This window comes from Hemiscyllium ocellatum, chromosome 43 (genome assembly GCF_020745735.1).
Source record: "Hemiscyllium ocellatum isolate sHemOce1 chromosome 43, sHemOce1.pat.X.cur, whole genome shotgun sequence".
Classification (NCBI taxonomy): domain Eukaryota; kingdom Metazoa; phylum Chordata; class Chondrichthyes; order Orectolobiformes; family Hemiscylliidae; genus Hemiscyllium; species Hemiscyllium ocellatum.
The window spans coordinates 25030045-25049714 of NC_083443.1; the positions used below are offsets into that span (position 1 = coordinate 25030045).

A 19670-nucleotide genomic window follows, 5' to 3' on the forward strand; every position below is an offset into this window, starting at 1 on the left:
GAGAGGGGGAGAGAGGGGGACGTGAAGGAGGATTGGGAGAGGGAACTCTGAATGAAGACGGGCTGGGGGTGGGGTCTGCCTGTTCAGGTTGGTTGAAAGTCCTTTTTGAAATGCTCCTGGGTCCGGGTCAGCCCCCGCCTTTTGTCCGTTTTAAACCCAACCCCGAAACAATCAGGATGCGCGGAGCCAAAACCTGAGCTCCACTTGCTGTGCGCTAACCTCACATTTCGCTAACACAGTGAGAGTATTTAACACGCCTGGACCTTGGATTGGGGGGGGGGGGGTTGGAGAAACGGTCTGGATAAACTGTCACTGAGGTCATTTGGAGACCAGTGGCTGGCTGTAAATCCTGCATCTCGTTTCTTTAAAATAATACACACAGCAAGATACAGACATGGTGTGTCTCTGTACTTGTCCTTGCCTCCCTTTGTCGCGATAAGTTTTATTGAGTTGGAAGAGATTGCCAACAACCTATGGGTTATTAAATTTTAAGAAAAGTATTTTGATCACTGGGCTGTTCTCTGCAGGAATGGATTTGTCCTTTCCTACCTGTGTGACTTACAGGGGCTGTGAGTGAGTGAAAATGTCAAGCAACAGATATATATTTTTTCCAAATCTATTTGCAACCAGACCAGTCAACAACAAGATGTTTACAGTCTTCCCCGTGTAATATTGTGACCCTAAATTTCTGCATTCCTTTTTTTTGCGCCAGAATCTAAAAAAAAAGGGTGTGTGTGTGTAAGAGAAGCGTGCTGTTGGAAGTTTGGATTAGCCTGACCCTTCAGGACAGAGAGGGCTGGCTGGTGCACAGTGGAGGGCTAGTAGTCCCTGTGGAGGAGGGCGAGTGACCTCCCCTCCAGGGCCAGGAGCAGAGGCAGTATTTTTGCTGGCACTATCATTGTTCCTTGACGTCACGCACCAGTCTTGCTCTCAAACATGTCTTTGTTATTCAGAGGCTTTCCATGAGAGAGACAGAGAGAGAGAGAGAGCAGTTTGTAAAAGACGGATCAGGGCTAATTGCTGGAGCACACTATCCCGAGGAAGTCCGCACCTTCCTCTCCCCACCCCACCCTGAGTCAAAAAAAAACCCCAGGACTGTGTGCTTATACACCCTGCCAACATTTGGAAAATAAAACCGCCCCCTCCACCTTTTCCCACACCCCCCCCCCCTCTCCTCTGTGACCATGCAGTCTGGAATAACTTGGGGATTTTTTTTAATGAATAAGAAAATCCATCGGGTTATTCCATGTTGCTGAATTGCAATCCCGCCGCCTCCATTCGAAGCCCTGGTGAAAGACTCCGGAGCACTGTCGGTGGGGCGTTATTTATTATTGTGTTGTATTCCACATCGCCCTGTCTGTCTGACTGAGGGACAGGAGTGTGTGTGTGTGTGTGTGTGTGTGATAATGCACAGTTCCTGACTCCTCTTCCCAGCGCCTGGGCGGTGTGTGCTGGAGATCTGGGACATGTTTTCCTAACATCCCCCAAGTATGGCCCTTTGGTAATAGACTAGCCAGTGTAATTTGACACTTCAACTTGCTCCCCTGTATGCTAGTTGATTCACTGACTCACGCACTAACACACAGTCGGTTTCTCTCTCTCTCTCCTTTTGCTAAAAAAAAACTGGGGACAAACGAAGCTGAGAAATAAAGAGGCCTGCGCAAGGGAATTTCTCGTTCCGGGCTGTTTCATTCCGTAAGTAAGTTCCATGTCAATTTCTTGGGATTTCATACCTTTTTTGTCTCTTCTGGACCCGAGGAGCGGTTGCTTCCTGTAAGTGGGGGTCTGAAATGAAACAATGGGGTAGCAGATAGACAGACCGGTTAGGGAGTCGGTATGTATGTGTGTTTTAATCCCCCCACCCTCTCCTTCCTATCCCTTTTATATATATATTTTTTTGCAGTGGTTGGGTTTGTTGATAGCTGTATACTTTCACGCTGGATTCCTGGCTGGTTTCCCCCCCCCCCCCCCCCCCCCCCCCCCCTTCTTGTTGGCACGGTGAGGGACAAGAGAGAGAGAGAGAATTCGGTGTGATGTTTTCCTTCGTTAAGTCCCTCCCCAGCGCTGGGGAGAGTGAAGCGAAAGGGCTAAATAAAAGTGTTTGATCTGGGTTTAAGCCACTTTGTGTGTGGGAGGGAGAGTGGAAAATCTCGGGAATACGGTTGGTATCTGATAGTTGGCGAGTTAAACCTTGCTTTGAGTGGGGGGGGGAATATCATGGAAAGGGAGCGTGGTTTCTCTCACTCTGTGTCTCCCCCCCCCACCCCTTGCTCGTCTGTAGACAGGACAGCTAGTGGATACAACACCAGGGCCTCTATACAGCAGAAGGAACGAGCCCCCCCTGGGTATGTGTCCAGGAAGCAATGGCAGTTAACGCAGGGCGAGAGAAAGAGAGAGGAGGCACATTAAAATTGGCCAGTTCTGCTTTCTAACCATTGTGAGCATGAAAAGGGGAGGGGATATTTTGCGGTTGACTGTTGAAAAGGGGAAAGTGGAGAGCCAGGCCATTATTTTTGCTGTCAATTTGCTACCGGGGGGGGGGGAAAGAAAAATGCAAAATCTTAAGAATGGGATGAGGTAAATCAAAATAGCCTGATTAGGACGAAAACACCAAACCCAGATCTGAAAAGAAAGATGATCTAGGAAATTGTTTTGTAGTAGCACACCTCTGCGTTTAGTTTTGAAACCATTGTGTCTTAAGCGTTTTGGTGTTAGCTGTGTATCATTTACTAAAAAAATGAGTTTACCCATTAATTTGAGACTGTTATTGTATAGGGTACTTTTTTGTTGTTTTTCTTTACAAAAGAGAAGACGATTGAGTTTCTGAGATTATTGTTGACTTTCTAATTTCCTCTTTGGTTTGGGGCGATTGTGCAGTGTCCCAACATCGAAATGAATATTAAGTGTCAAGAGAAACCTTACTACTCCAGGCCTCTCTGAACCTGATGTGCTGATTGACTGACTGCATTTTGAATCCAGTGACATGCGAGAGAAGGATTTAACTTGGCAGGTTTAACAAATGCTCGTTCAAAGCTTTCCTGAGAGATTGTTGGGGGGGGGGGGAGAGAGAGAAGGCGAGGGTAGTTTGTATGACCCTGGGTATTTTCTGGGCGCTGCCTGTGTTTTTGTGTGTGTGTGTGTGTGTGTGAACTGTCCAGTCGAGTTCTGAATAGGGATCATTGTGAAACGATGTAGACTACAGCGTGCCTGGGTTGAGCAAGCACTGGGGTAGCAGAAATGTAGTGGTTGAAAGGTGTTGTTCCTTTTAACCGTACCCATCATCTGAGCTGCCCTGATTGGGTACGTAAGTACTGGCATTGGAAGTTCTGCTTTGACCTCAACACTACACAAATCGTGAATGTTGAAACGCCGAATGTTAAACAAAAGACACTCCATGCCACTGAAATCTGCGGGAAAGCGTGTGTGAATCCGTGTCTCCGACATAAGTGTGCAACATGAAGAGTGACTTACTCCAAACTGTTGTGTAATTTCACAATGCAAGGCTCAGGATTATAAGCTGTACCGTACCGTCCCATATGATGAAGGTATTTACAATGCTTTACATCTATGACAGGACTGTGATGGAGGGGGAGCATATCTGGGGTTTGTATTTGAACACAGGCTGTTATTCAAAAGCAAAACTTAAGTTTCTAAAATAGGTTTTTATTGCACTATGAGTAACTGAAAAATCCTGCACAGTAGTTGGGAATTCAGTGTGGTCCTGGACTGAAACCACAAATGGGCTTTCTGAGCATTTTCCAGGTACGCAGTGTCTAGCAATCAGTCAGTCGGTTCGTTCCAATGATCAGAGAATGGAAATAGTTGGTGGAAAGATATGTTGACAGGATTAGATTAAGTCGGAGTAAATTAATGCAGATGCTGGAATTTCTACTGGAAATAGAAAGCTGGAAATCACAGCAGGTCAGGCAGCATCTGTGGAGAGAGAGCAAGCTAATGTTTCAAGTCAAGATGACTCTTCTTCAGAGCTGATGTGAAGGCTAGATTGATTAGATTAGATTCCCTACAGTGTGGAAACAGGCCCTTCGGCCCAACCAGTCCACACCGACCCTCCGAAGAGTAACCCACCCAGATCCATTTCCCTCTGACTAATGCAGCTAACACTACGGGCAATTTAGCATGGCCAATTCACCCTGACCTGCCCATCTTTGGAGAAGGAGACTTGTGTGGAAGATGATTACCAGAATAGATAAGTTGGGCCGAATGGCCTATTTCTGTGCTGTAAATGAGTAAATCATCAGGAATGAGAAGCTATGGATGGATTTATTGTTGTCACATGTAGGAAATTACAGCACAGTACAGGCCCTTCAGCCCATGATGGTTCCACATGTTGGTGGCAACAATTTGAAGTCCATCTATCCTTCACTATTCCACTTCTGTCCATATATTTATCCACTGTACCGACGTACAGTGGAAAGTGTTGTTTTGTGTGTTGTGCAGGGAGATTTGTATCATCAGGGTAGCGGAACAGAGGGCAGGGCACAGCTGCAGAGAGAGAGATCAACATTAACACTTGAGAGGTCTGTTCAAAATTCTGATGACAACAATGAAAAAGCTGATTTTGACTCCCATCATAAGTGTATTCAAACGTTAAGCTCTCCTGCCCAATGGAAGACAGTATAATAGAGTCTTTGATTTTGTTGGTTACTTTTCTGAGGTACGAATGGGTCTGTGCTCTGTTACAGGTGACGTTGCTCTTGTCTGTTATGGATGGTGACTGACCACGATGTGGCTAGTCACAGGATAGTGATGATAAGTGGATGACAGTGAATGGAGAGATGATCTAACATGGAATGGTATCTCATTAGCAAATGGGCAGGTCCTGGAAATATCAGGGTCCACATGTGACTTGTGAATGATATGGCCATTTGTCCGATTATAATGAATGGCGAATGTTGGAATAGCAAAACCTGTTTCTGAAAATACAGGGCAACGACAGATGGCTGCAGATCAGGTACAGATGTCTGTGGTATTCCAAGTTGTTTTGGGGTCAATGTGTACACAAGTAGTGAAATCATGAGCATTCACTTCAGATCTAACCTGACGAAGGGCTGACATAAAGATGCCTGTAATTTATCCTCTGACCATCTGGTATGTTGGAGAATACTGTTTACAGATTCAAGGTATTTCTTCCCCCACCAGTCTTTTGTTGAGAAATTGACCAGTGAAATGACTGAGGGGGGTAGGGGGGAAGCTGTTGATACTGGACATCAGAAACAAAAACACAAGTTGCTGGAAAAAACTCAGCAAGCCTGACAGCATCTGTGTACAGAAAGCAAAGTGTGAATGTCTTTGTTCCAGTGGTGACCTCTTCAGAACTGATTTCAGCCCCATGATGGAGGAGAAAGTGAGGTCTGCAGATGCTGGAGATCAGAGCCGAAAATGTGTTGCTGGAAAAGCGCAGCAGGTCAGGCAGCATCCAAGGAACAGGAGATTTGAAGTTTCAGGCATAAGCCCTTCTTCAGGAATCCCCGAAACGTCGATTCTCCTGTTCCTTGGATGCTGCCTGACCTGCTGCGCTTTTCCAGCAACACATTTTCAGCTTCAGCCTCATGATAGTTGCATATGTGTTACCATGGACTGAAGTAATGTCTTCTGATATGTTGATTGCTAGACTAATAGGAGATATTGGGGGGGAAGTGATGATAATGGTCATGATACTGGGCTAGTAATACAGAACCCCAAGCTAATGTTCTGCAGGTGAGAGTTCAAATTCCAAGAAGGCAGCTTGTGAAGTTTTGAATTTAATAAACAAATTCCGGGAGCTATCTGGGTGAAATGGACGACAGCTTGGAAAGATAATAAGATTTTTGGCATGAAGTATGATCCAATGATGTTGAATTGCACAACATTATAAGTATTGTCCAATGATGATGATATGTGTAACACTGTAATTCAAGCTGCTCTCACTTTGCTTCCTGTACCTTAGTGGGTAGCTGGATCATGTGATGTGCCATTGAGTTCAGTTACGTTCCCAACTTTTTGTCCAGGCATGTGTTGATTTTAGCTTGGTGGTTGTTTGGCTTCTGAGTTTGTTACAAAAGAAAGGTTTGGATTTCTGTCCTGCCTTTCATCACGTCAGGGCACACTGTCGTACTTTTTCAACTCTGGTCACTGGCTGCTGCATGTCCTTTCGTACCTATATGGGCATAGCAAGGTTCAACCAATAACTGGTCATCAGCACATGTCTAATGTCCCTTTTAATAAAGTTAAAGGAGGGATACATATTGACCGGAACATTGGGAATAAAACCCTTGCTTTCCATAAATTATTGCAACGGATGTTGTCCATCCTCCTGAGAGAACAGGCAGGCTTTCTGTTTGACATGTGACCTGAAAGGTGGCCCCTTCCAATAACTCTTCAGAACTGCACTGGCCTGTCAATCTAGATTATGGGCTCGCACTTCTTGTGGGTCCCTGAACCTGCAGACATCTGATTTTTTTTTCAGTGCGATCCACAGATAAACATCTGTACGTGAGAGAATGATCAGTTACTGGTTTCTCCTGAATTTTTGGATGATGTGGTTACACAGTGAAAGCACAGGCTTGGATTCAATTGGAATTGGTTCCATTCGGTCTTGTCAACAGGTTGGTCACACATCCAAGCACTCTCCCCTGGACGAGAAGGGTGCAGACAAGATCAGATCCAAAAACTTCCACGACAAGAGAAACAGGGAACAGGTGAAAAAATTGCCTTTAGAATCCAGCAGTATTCTTGAGCAAATCCTTTTGAAATGTGTAAGCTGTTGATTTATAGCAACATGGAAGCCATTGACTGTGAAGAGTGGGGGATGACTTTATTTCTGCTCAGTGCTGTAGCTGTTTTCCTGGTTTTAATCTGCCATCTCCAGGTTGAGTCTCAATTCGGTCTGAGATTCTTTCTTTTTTGATCAAGCTACTTTTCCTGCCTTTCAATCGCACCGGGTTGTCCCAGCCCGCCTGACTGCTGCCTGGAACTTAGCAGAACATCCAACGCAACAGTCTTGGTAAAATGCTGGGCCCCTCCGTACCCCCCAACGGACCTCCTCAATGGGGAATTGTCAATGTTTTAAACTTTTCCGTACCCAAAGGTGCAGCAACTGATGTTTCCTGAAAATAACCAAATCTGAAACATTAGCAGATGTCGGGGCTAAGTGCCAAGTGGGTGGCACAGTGGCTCAGTGGTTCACATTGCTGCCTCACGGCATCAAGGTTTGATTCCACACTCGGGTGACTCTGTCTGTATGGAGCTGACGTGTTCTCCCCCCTGTCTATGTGGGTTTTCTCCCTCTACCCAATGATGTGCAGGTTAGGTCCATTGTCCATCTTAATGTTCAAGGATATCTAGGGCTGTTGAATTAGCCATGAGAAATGCAAGGTTACAGAGATGGTGTAGGGTCGGTGGGTCTGGGTGGAATACGAGCCATACGACCTGCTTCCACACTGTAGGGATTTCTGTATATGCCTCATGAGGCATTTATCTGGAATCTGAGTTGTGGTATTAATGGAGCAGAAAGTTGTTCCTGTATTGTGCAGGGCAATGACAGCTTGCCAGGAAGCTTCCTCTCTCAGCTTGCCATGTTGCAGACTGCTGGCCTCTGATCTCTTTCATTTCCATCAAAATGCCAGTTGACAGATCACTGCATATTAATAGTTGGACACTTCCTCTTTGTATGTCGAGAAGCTAATTGGCATTTTCAAAGAGCCTGCACTTTTCTTCATTGGTCATAAGGAGCTGAATAGTCATGACCAAAAACACCATGCAGGAGTATCTGATTGCATGGGTCTCCTTGAGTCAGATTGAATTTCATGAAAACCCATTTGTCCATCGAGAGCGACTTTCACAGCACCGTTGACAGACGGTGTGTAGATCCACCGTACTTGAGAAGGTGTTTGTGATTTTTATTTTTCGGCATCTTGAGAGGTTAAGATGATTATGTATCTGCAAGAAAACAAAGTTTCTCAAATCGATTTGGTATGTAATGAGCCCTGAGATGTTTTGCAGCCTTTGTTAGTCACTTCAAGATAGTTTTATATTCCATTACAAGGAGCAATGTTTTTGTGCTTTTATTTAAACTCTTCCAGTCCTAATTGATAGCAGTGTGAAACAGTGGAGTGCACTTGAGAGGAAAGGGGAGAGGCAGCTATAACCAGTCAGCACCCACATGATCTTTAGTTCATGATGTCTGGTCCAGTTGGAAAATGTAAAGGACTGCGGTGAAGATTCTGAATAACTCCGTGCGTTACTTGGATTTTCCAATAAAATATAGATTACGAGTTTAACAGAAGGCATTGCCAAGATGTACTTTAACATAAACGTACATTTCCTTTCTTGCCTCAGTTGGGTTTTATGTAGACTTTTTACATTGGTATGTTTCACATCAAGTGTTTTATACCCAGGCTTCTCTTCCTTGTATGGTCTCTGGTTGACAAGCATTTTGCATTTAGAGACAGAGAAATTGCCAGAAGTGTAAATTCTTATCGTAGAATCCAATCAACCTGTTCAGAGGTGTTTGTACACACCTCTGGAGCAGGTGGGACTTAAACCCGGGTATCTCGGTCCAGCGTTACCGACACGGTGAGGCCATTCGGTCCACTGAGTCTGCTCCGACTCTCCTACCCAGACCAACCCCTGACCCTGTCCCCATAACCCAGCATTTTCTGTGGCTAATCCACCTAATCTGCGCATCCCTAAACCCCGAGGGGCAATTTAGCAGGGCCAAACCACCCTAATCTGTTCATCCCTTTTGGAGGGAACCGGAGCACCTGGAGAAAACCCACAATGACGTGGGGAGAACGTGCAAATTCCACACAGATTTCACAGGTTCGGGGTGGAATCGGGCCTGTTGTCCCTGGCGCTGTGAGGCCTAAGCTCTTCTTTCTAGGTGACCCCTGAGTTGTTTATATCTGTTTATCAGATTTGCAACCAACAAAACTGGTCTGATTGACTGTGAGTGACACATTCACAAGCGGACCAGGCATCAGATGGCCATTGCCGTCACTGGGAATGGATCATGTCTTTTGTAAGACAAACACATCTCGAGTAGAGGCCATGTGAGACGGTGGAGGAGCAGATGGCATTTCTACAGATGTTGCTCAACAGAGGTTCTTTCCATTTAACTGGGGAGATCAGGTGAAAAATGCACCAGCCCTATTTCTGCTGGTGACCCTGAGTATCCAGCTCTGCTCTATCAGGAGTTGATAGTGAGGAAAAAACTGTTTCCATTATGTAAGAGTTGAGAATCCGAGGACACCGATGTAGGAGATTCCGCACACGGCTCTCGGCTCTCTTACTTTAAGACCTTTGTTGAAAATGTGTTGCTGGTTAAAGCACAGCAGGTTAGGCAGCATCCAAGGAATAGGAAATTCGACGTTTCGGGCATAAGCCCTTCATCAGGAATGAGAAGAGTGTGCCAGGCAGGCTAAGATAAAAGGTAGGGAGGAGGAACTTGGGGGAGGGGTGATGGAGATGTGATAGGTGGAAGGAGGTCAAGGTGAGGGTGATAGGCCGGAGTGGGGTGGGGGGCGGAGAGGTCAGGAAGAAGATTGCAGGTTAGGAAGGTGGTGCTGAGTTGAAGGAACCGACTGAGACAAGGTGGGGGGAGGGGAGATGAGGAAACTGGAGAAATCCGAGTTCATCCCTTGTGGTACTTTAAGACCTTGTCAGCTGGTGAGAGGCAAGGATCTGGGATACACTGCTGGAAATTCGATCACGGTTTTCAAAAGGGAATTTAATTTAAAAAAAACCGTTTTAAAGTGAGAAAGTTTGCAAGGGGGTGGAAATGGCTGAATTGCTTTGACAACATGTTGATGGGCTGAACAGCCTCCTCATGTGCTGCAACACGCGTCAATTTTATATGTTCACGTTTAACCTTCCCATGTGTTTAGATATGGAGGTGCTGGTATTGGACCGGGGTGGATAAAATTTAAAAATCACGCAACACCAGGTTATAGTCCAACAGGTATATTTGGAGGTCCTGGCCTTCAGACCGCTGCTCCTTCATCAGATAACTAGTTACCTGATCAAAGAGCGGTGCTCTGAAAGCTAGTGCTTCCAAATAAACCTGTTGGGCTGTACCCTGGTCTTGTGTGATTTTTAGCTTCGGTAGTTTAACCATTTCATGATGCTGACTAGTAAATAGAAGGCAGCAGTATGTGCTGAAGGTATAGTCGAGTTCTGCATTCATTGCTGACCAGAGGAATGAGGTCGAGTCACTGAATCGAGCACCTGGTCATGAAGTGTCTGGAGTTCCGTGTGCATCCGTGTTTGTGAAGGTGAGCTCTTTATTTCGGACTCTGGCGTCTTAAGGTCACCACTGCCTACTCCCTGACAGAGAGAGCATGATGAAAGAGATGTACACACATCTCTGTCTCTTCTGTGATCAAATGATTGTAGTTTCAGGCTTTTCCTTTGGGTTTTTCCCCTCCTTGGGAGCTCTGTAAATGGCAAATAAACCCAGATGCCAACATGGTCTGCATTTTGAGTTGATCAAGGTACATCCTGACACTTCCTGCACTGTATCTGAGACATTGTTGATCAGAGGGACAAGGGGTCAGTTTCTGCTTCCTTCCCAACTGTCTGACTTGATCCCACCCACGCCTGTAATGTTGCTGGCGGAGGACTGCCATCTGCTTGAGCTTTCACCACATGAGGTGAAGGCGTATCAGAAAGGAGGGGCTATCCCAAGGTTCTGAAGAGGGTCTTAAGCAGCAGCATTAGCAGGAAAGCCGATTATTGTAGGCAATATATGAGTAAGCGAAATGTGTACCTTGGGGCTTGGGTGGGAGTGAAAAAGGTGATTGGGAGAGGGGAGGGGGAGCGGAGAGGGAGTTGAACTGTTTTTGATCCATCTCTCCTCCAGTGGTTTTTCTGCTCCTCCCAAGAGGAACAGGAACAGGCCTCCAGTCCCTGAGATCCTGTTTGGTGTGCTGTCCCATTCCTGCTATCGTCTTACCCCTTTTGTGTCTTTGGTTTAAAAAGAATCGATTGGTCTCCGTTTTTAAAATGCGTCACTAGCCTGGGCATCACTTTTGCGGGAGAGAGTTCTTCTCTCCCCTTTCTCTGTAAACATGTGCTTCCAAACCAGTAGTTTTCCTTTCTCATTGTGGCCATTCGTTATCTTGCTTTGCTGATACGCTCTGAATGTCCAAGGCTTGGCGTTTGAGTGTCAAAAGGCAATATCATCATTGACGTTTCACACTCCAAGGTCTCTCCTCACTCACTCTCTCTCTCTCACTCTCTCTCTCTCATTCTCTCTCACTCTCTCTCCCTCTCTCACTCTCTCTCTCTCTCTCACTCTCTCTCTCTCTCACTCACTCTCTCTCTCTCACTCTCTCTCTCTCTCTCTCTCACTCTCTCTCTCACTCTCTCTCTCTCACTCTCTCTCTCTCTCTTTCTCTCTCTCTCTCTCTCACACACAGACATGGTTTCCACTTACTCCGCCCAGGAACACTGACCCTGACACCATCGGTACAGTCCTGTGGCCTTGGCTGACCTTACCCTAACAGGGAGTGTGCCTTTTGGAGTATGGTTACCTGCTGAATAAATGACGAATATTTTGCAGTGAGTGACCCGTCACAAATATTTCTTTTTTTTTAAATTATAGTTCAGCCCCTGGACAGATGGGTAAACAATTCTGACCTGACGACAAAAGGCAGAAAAGAAAGAGCTGAGAAATCTTCTCCCCGAATGTCAGTTAAGGATGAATTGTGAGTTCATGGAATTTAAGGAGACAGTGGTTTGATCTGTGTCCCATTCCGGGGAAACTTGGTCTGGCCAGTAGGTACAAACCATCACTGGTCAGAGTGTCCCTGGATTGTGCCGAAGGAAGATTGACCAGGGTTCACCTCTGACCTACAGAGCCGGATTCCTGGCAGCGGTGTAAGTGAGCTCAGGGATGAGCTGGGAGTCCCTCTACCTTCAAGTGTCTCGTTCGTATTGTTGAGTATTACTGGGAGTCACTGTGTTCGAATGAGGCATCAGGTGTTTGGGACTTGGATAGAGGAAGGAAAGAGTTTCTCACTCGGAGCTTTGTGAATCATCTGGAATTTCTCACTCTCCGGCCTGTGGGTGTTTAGGTGAATTAGTCACGCTAAATTACACATCGTGTTCAGGGGTGTGTAGGTCATTAGTCAGGGGCAAATGTAGAGTAACAGGGGAATGGGTCTGGGTGGGTTCCTCTTTGGAGGGTTGGTGTGGACTTGTTGGGCCGAATGGCCTGTTTGCACACTGTAGGGAATCTATTCTATTCTTTGTATGGGGTATCTGTGAGAGAGAATGTCTTAGATAGCAGAGGAGTGAATGTATGGGGATAATGTCAGAAAGTAGCATTGAGCTGGAAGTATGAGCCATGATCTTGTTGAATAACCTGATCTGTTTGTTTTCATATTTCCTCCTTCCTTGGGTGCTACTGATGAGATGGGTACGGTATAGGATGGTGACCACTGCACATGGGGAATAGACCTTGCAAATGGAGATTGATACCATCAGGAACAGAGAGCAAGAGGGCAAAAAAAATGATCTGGTGCTCAGTTGCTCAATTTCTGGCGATTGCCTTTGTATTTTCAGCAGGAGTAGACCAGAGAAAGCAAGCCAGTGACTTTAAAATCACAGACGTTGTTTTTGTGGTTTGTACACTCGGAATTTGGAGTTGAACAGAGGTAACAACAGTGATCTACCCAAGGGCTCACTTTTGGCACAACTCGCAGTCCAACCTTTCCTCTTCACTCAGCTTTTTGTTTTTAGGTGTTTCCCATTTCTCGATTTGAATGGACAAATGTTGACCGGGTGGGGGAATAACGCAGGAGTGGTTTCCTGCTGCCTTCCCCAGCACACAGGTCCTCATCCGGAGTGATCCTCCCTGCTGCTTACACACGGCCTTGTCCTTCCGTGACGCCAGCCTTTTTCGCTGGTCGCCATTAAACATTTGCCAGTCGTGCCGTCGGTCTCGGTGCGCTGAACACGGACAGTTCCGGAAATTCGCGAAAAAAAAGCACAGCTATTCCTTGAGATCTCAGATGGCCTTGTTATCCCCAGCTGAACAATACACAGATATCATTAATTTGAGTGTGTGTGTGTTGTGTGTTGTGTGTGTGTTGTGTGTGTCTGTCACTGTGACCATTGCTGTGTCACATGCTTTAGATCCAGTTTGGATTTATCCATTTGTTGGTCAGTTTGACTGCTTGTTTGATGGATTGGCGTGACCAAAGAGCTGGCTCGACTTGTCCTGTCCAGTACTGACCGGTTAAGTTATTGATGACGGGGGTGGGGTGGGGGGAGTGAAACACTTAGCAGCTTTAATGACTGAAGAAGCCCAGTAAAGAGTGGGTAGGGCTGAGAAGGAGCAGAAAAGGCTGTGATAAACCTCAAGGGAAGGCGATGGAAGAAATACAAACAAGTGTAAATTCCCAGAGTCGAGCTGGGGTGAGGAACTGCTTTCCCTGAGACACTGTGTAGGTAGCAGGTTCCACAGTTTGGCCAGATTAAACCGACGATAATGTCTTGATCATATGTCTTTCCTTTTGTAAAAAAAAAACAATTCCAACAAAGTACTTTTTTGGAAGACCCATTGTTTGGAAGAGGAAGGTTACCTTACTGTCCAGTGCTGTGGGAGCATGCCCCTCACACAGCCTGTTTGTTTTAATGTAGCACCAGTCTCGGGTTGAGAGTAGACCATGGCTGTAAAGTGAACCAATTGTCTATAACAGGTACAGAGTCCATGTCGGCTGCCCACTCCGCCTGGGTGTGCATTTGCAGAAATGGCTTCAAGATCAGGTTTGCTCTGCCTTCCCCCTTCTGTCTCCCCACTCCCCCAGGCTTGACTGGGGATATGTTTTCTATACAACCAGCTTTTAAAGGAATTAGCTTGTGCACTTGGTGAGGTCGGGGAAACCGTTTACGGTCTTGGGAAACTCGGATTGGGTTGGAAGGCTGGTGGGGGGGGAGCAGAGAGAAAGCTCCCACTTCTTTTTTTTGTGTTTGTTTTTGGGAGATGATAGTTATTATGGGAGCTGCTGTAAATACACCTGCACTGCTTAACCTAACCACAGGAACATCCATGTACTTTTGTCTGATGTTGTGTTGAGTTGGCTGCACACGTGAAGATTTTAATTGAGCAATCTCTGGAACGACAGTGTTTAAACTATTCTTTATTGACTTCTGGTCAAATTACATCGAGCCTTGAAGCAAAGGGTGCTTCTTTTTAACGGAACCCTTTTCTTTCTCCTTGTGAAGCTGTTTATTTGGCTGGTTTGGCAGCGTCCTGGTTTCTGTTCATGCTGTGTTCAATCCACCGTGGGCTCACTCATCCACCTTAGCCATGACTTTTTTCCTTCTCTACTGGCCCCATGTTACCCTTAAACAAATAGATTAAATGCATGCCCCTTCTGGGGGGAAAAAAACCCAAATTTTTGCCACCTCCAGGCTTGCCATTGTGTCATTTTCATTTCAGCTACGTTGCAATTCTCCCAAGTGTTCACTTTGTGATGGTTTTATCTCTCAATCCAATGGGGCTAGGATTCTAGAGGGGGGGAGGGTTGTGTCACCATACCTGGTAGGAGAGAGTAATTATGGCATGGCTGGGTTACATGGGTATTTAATATAAATCTTCCAGGAGAAAGTGAGGACTGCAGATCAGAGCTGACAATGATTCCTGAAGAAGGGCTCAGGTCCGAAACGTCGACTCTCCTGCTCCTTGGATGCTGCCTGACCTGCTGCACTTTTCCAGCAACACATTTTCAGTATTTAATAGGAATACGGAATTAGGATTTTAGCCTCTATTGAGAGTGGGTATCACGATGTTTAAAGGGAAGTCTGCCTTGTGAAACAGGCATGGAGGGATATCTATTGTTTCTCTTCTGATTGGGCCACTTTTTATGGTTCATTGGGGTTTTTTTTCGCAGACTTGGGGAGGTTGACCTTTTGTGGTTTGCATGTTCTGTAACACTTTAAACATCAGGAACATTAAGACAATGAGAGCCAGCCATTCCAAGTTGTTCCCCCCCCCCCCCACTGACCTTGAGAATCTGTCTGTCCTCAAGATCGGCACATTTACTGACAACCTTGCATTCGCTTGTATTCCCTGTCAGCTTACCCCTCACCCCCCTCCACCACCCCCCATCCCCCCCCACTCACATCAGGCTGTCTCTGCTGTTAGACTGAACCTGACAATGAAGGGACGACAGAGCCACCTCTGTTCAAAGGCTGTAATAACAGTGTGACAATTTTATGTCCACAGTTCCACATGGACACGGCGAACTATAAAAATAAGAATTGACCTCATGATTTGTAAAGCATGGATTGAATTCTGTGTTCTGTATTGTTATCACTGCCTTCAAACTCTATGCCAACTGAAAATTGAATTTGTTTGTGATTCCTGTGTGTAACACCATGGCAGAAGGCGTTTGGTATGCTTTCCTTTATTGGTCAGAGCATTAAGTATAGGATTTTGGAGGTCATGTTACGGCTGTGCAGGACATTGGTTAGACCACTTTTGGAATATTGTGTGCAATTCTGATCTTCCTATCGGAAAGATATTGTGAAACGTGAAAAGGTTTATAAAGATTTTGCCAGGGTTGGAGGATTTGAGCTATAGCGAGAGGCTGAACAGGCTGGGGCTGTTTTCCCTGGAGCGTCAGAGGCTGAGGGGTGACCTTTATAGAGGTTAATAAAATTGAGGGGCGTGGATAGGGTAAATAGACAAGGCCTTTTTCCTGTGGTGGGGGAGTCCAGAACTAGACAGCGTAACCTCGAGTGAGAGAGGAAAGATCTAAAAGGGACCTAATGGGTGATGTGTGTGTGGAAAGAGCTGTCAGAGGAAGTGGTGGAGGCTGTACAGTTACAGTATTTAAAAAGGCATCTGGATGGGTATATGAATAGGAAGGGTTTAAAGGGATATGGGCCGGGTGCTGGTAAGCGGGACTAGATTGGGTTGAGATCAGCGTGGAGAGTTGGACTGAAGAGTCTGTTTCCGTGTTGTACATCTCTTATGGCTCTAAGTTGGCATGTTTATGTTTGTATGTATATATACAGTTTATTGTGACTGCACTTTGTCACTTAATCAATAGGTGTTCTGCATTGTGGAAATAGTGAAATCTAAGCGATTTAGAAAGCAATAGAAATTTGTAAAATCTGTACATTGTGTACGTTTAATGATTTAAGGAGTTTAAAATATATATTGATCGAGTTCTTTTTAGCTGTTAAATTTAGTTGTATGTTTAGTATTGAACTTGTTTAAATAAGAGTTGTATTTTTTTTTAAACCATGGAGGTGATTTTTTTGTCCCCCTGGCTGTGTGTAGCTGAGGGGTTTAAAAGTGACAATGAAACAAATGGAAAAAAGCTGATATTTGTGGAGTAATTAAAGGTGATAGTAGTTTTATGCTCGGTGTTTGGAGTGATGCACGTCAAGTGCTATGCATTTTTTTTGTTCATTCAGGGAGTGTGGACATCGCTGGTGAGGTCTGTGTATTTATTACCTACCCTTAAGCTAATGGTCAGTTACCATCTTGAAATGCTGCAGTTCATGGGGTTAGAGACCAAAATACTGCAGGTGCTGGAATCCAAAGTAGACAAGCAGGAGGCTGGGAGAACACAGCAAGGCAGGCAGCGTCAGGAGGGACAGGCAGGAGGCTGGGAGAACACAGCAAGGCAGGCAGCATCAGGAGGGACAGGCAGGAGTCCTGAAGAAGAGTTACACCTGAAACATTGATTTCTGCACCTCCCAATGCTGCCTGCCTTGCTGTGTTCTCCCAGTCTCCTGCCTGTCCCTCCTGACACTGCCTGCCTTGCTGTGTTCTCCCAGCCTCCTGCCTGTCCCTCCTGACGCTGCCTGCCTTGCTGTGTTCTCCCAGCCTCCTGCCTGTCCCTCCTGACGCTGCCTGCCTTGCTGTGTTCTCCCAGCCTCCTGCCTGTCTCCATTACAGTCCATGTGGTGGCAGTTCACCCACAGTGCTGTTGGATGGAGGAGGGCAGGGGGGGAGCTTCAGCACTTTGTCTGCTGTGCCAGCGAAGGGGGTGCAGCGTATTTCCAGTCTAGGACAGTGATGATTTAGAAGGGATCTTGGAAGTGATGGTGTTTCCAAGCAAGTGGTACTCTCTTACACAAGTGGTCGAGGTTGGATGTTTGTGCGTACTTGTGTTTAAATGGCATTGCAAATAAGAACAATGTGCAAACATCTCACTTCGAATGGCTGGGATGAGCAGGCGGCTTATTTATTTTTCCCTTCCACCTCCCCTCATTGGTTGCCGGGCTCTGTTCAGTAGCTCCTTGCTGGGCCTGAGTATGGTTTCTCTCAGTGCCTTAAACCCAGCTGCTGTACTTACTACCGAGCTGCTCTTGTGAAGACATTGATGTTCTGTGCTATTTTTGAATGGCTATTAGATTAAATGTACTGTACTGTGCACATGGGAGGCCGCTGCTGACAAGTGAGATGTACTATGATGTCCTTGGAGACGGTTCTCATAAACGCTGCAGGAGTCTCAGTGAGTTGGAATCAGCCGAGTTGGATTTATTATTTTAACTGGAATTGTGTCCCACTTTATAGTGACGGCTGATTTGGGTTGACAGTAATGACCCTGGGTGGGTTGACCACCCCACTGTGAGTGCGCACTTCTGCTCTGTAAATGTTAAGGTTAAATCTGGAATGTTGCCCTCAGAAGCTTTTTTGTTTTCGCACTCGTCTCCCATCGGTTTTCTCTTGGCTGGGAAATTTCCGTTCCTCAGGACACAGATCGGCAAAGGGACAGCCTTTTTCGTGTATCTTGCCCGAGTGATTACTTTGTGGCCTCAAACTGTTCGGACTTGTCAGATGCTTTTTCATTCCTTTTTTGAGAGCAGGAGTCCTAGAGATGTACAGCATGGAAACAGACCCTTCAGTCCAACTCGTCCATACTGACCAGTTATCCCAAATTAATCTAGTCCCATTTGCCAGCACTTGGCCCATATCCCTCTAAACCCTTCCTGTTCATATACCCATCCAGATGCCTTTTAAATGTTGTAATTGTACCAGCCTCCACCACTTCCTCTGGCAGCTCATTCCATACACGTACCACCCTCTGCGTGGAAAAGTTGACCTGTAGGTCCCTATTAAATCTTTCCCCTCTCCTTACCCAGTGCCTTCTAGTTTTGGAAACCCCTACCTGGGAAAAAATAGATCTTGGATACTCACCCTATTCATGGCCCTCAAGATTTTATAGTCTCTGAATAGGATTAAAAAAAATTAAAATACCGGTAGAAATTCTCGCTCTGGAACTTGGAGGTTGTAGGGTCAAGGATTTGCACACAGATCTGGGAGTATAATCTTATCTGACTCATTCAGTATTGTACTGAGGTCATACTGCACTGTTACAAGTGCTCTCTATTAGATGAGATGTTGGGCTAAGCCCCTGCCCAACATCTTGGGTGGATGTAGATGTTTGCATGGCATTATTTTGTGATCTGGAACACTGCAAGTTCTCTCAAATGTCTGAACCTCATTCAGTCAGCATCACTGAACAGATGATCTGGTCTCTTATCTCATTTTGACCTTGTGGCCAACTTAACTCCCTTAAAAGTAGCTAATTGGCTATAAAGTGCTTTAGAGTGTATTGAGGTCATTACGAGGGAAAATTCCTCTCCAAGCCATTCACCATCCTGACTTAGAAATGTATCAGCGTTCACTCACCCAGTTCCATAAAGTGACTCACCTTCTCCAGGGCAACTAAGATTGAACATTTAAATGCTATTCCAATCAGCAATGCCTATTGTCACATGTACTTGAGTGTAGGAATACATGAGTACAGTGAAAAGCGTACAAAGTCGCCATTCTCCAGCACCATCTTGGTCATAAAAACAAAATATATATTAAAAAAAAGAGAGAAATAAAAGAAAACCAAAAAGGTAAGTGGTCAGAATTTTTTAAAGTGGAAAGGATCTATACAAATGCTAGTTCTTTCTAATGTTCAACCACCACTAACTCAGCACAGGTCCAGGAGCCAAACTGGAACCTGTCTGGTCTGTATGACACCATATTTCACTGGATAATTATTATACAAACCAAACCATTGTTTATCATTTGTTTAACATGCTTCAGGTCAGTATTATACAGCCTGGGGGTTGAACCATTCTGTTTGTACTGATCTAAGCAACGCATTCAAATAAAAGATGTGTCAGTTCTGTAAAGTTGGAAGATGGCAGAGTTTCTTAAAAGAATGCGTAAGATGTCAGATCCACACTTTAAACAGAAATTCATTTTAAATCATAGAGTGATTGTGTAATGACTTTGAATGTTGGACCAGCCTCTCATTACTGCTGCCTCACTCCCATTACTGCTGCCTCACTCCCATTACTGCTGCCTCACTCCCATTCTGGTTGTTAAAGACATAGAGAGAAACTCATCGGGAGTAACAAGCAGTTAACTAGCGAGGTGTAATCTCCGGTGTTAATGGGTGAGCGTTCTACGTTGAGTAGAAACTGAGCTGATTCATGAAGGGGACCTGATGGTTTTGCCACTGGACTATTAATCCAGAGACTGAGGTAATGTTCTGGGGATTCGAGTTGAAATCCCGCCACGGCAGATGGTAGAATTTGAAATCAGTTTAAAAACAAATCTGGAATAAAGACCATGAATCTCTCGTCAATTGTTGGAGAAACCCGTCTGCTTCACTCTCTCCCTCTAGAGAAGGATACTTTCCCTC

At 45.4% G+C, this 19670-nt stretch overlaps 1 protein-coding gene across 12 annotated transcripts in view; it reads left to right on the forward strand.

Moving 5' to 3' along the window:
* The first annotated feature begins 1563 nt into the window (after positions 1-1563).
* Positions 1564-19670, forward strand: part of zmiz1a (zinc finger, MIZ-type containing 1a) — a 438789-nt gene continuing 420682 nt past the window's right edge. For 11 of the 12 annotated variants that reach the window (XM_060854361.1, XM_060854374.1, XM_060854365.1 and 8 more), the window contains exon 1: positions 1564-1699. The gene's annotated coding sequence lies outside the window, so the exon portion shown is untranslated. The remainder of the gene's footprint in view (positions 1700-19670) is intronic. The other variant, XM_060854362.1, reaches the window with a different exon arrangement.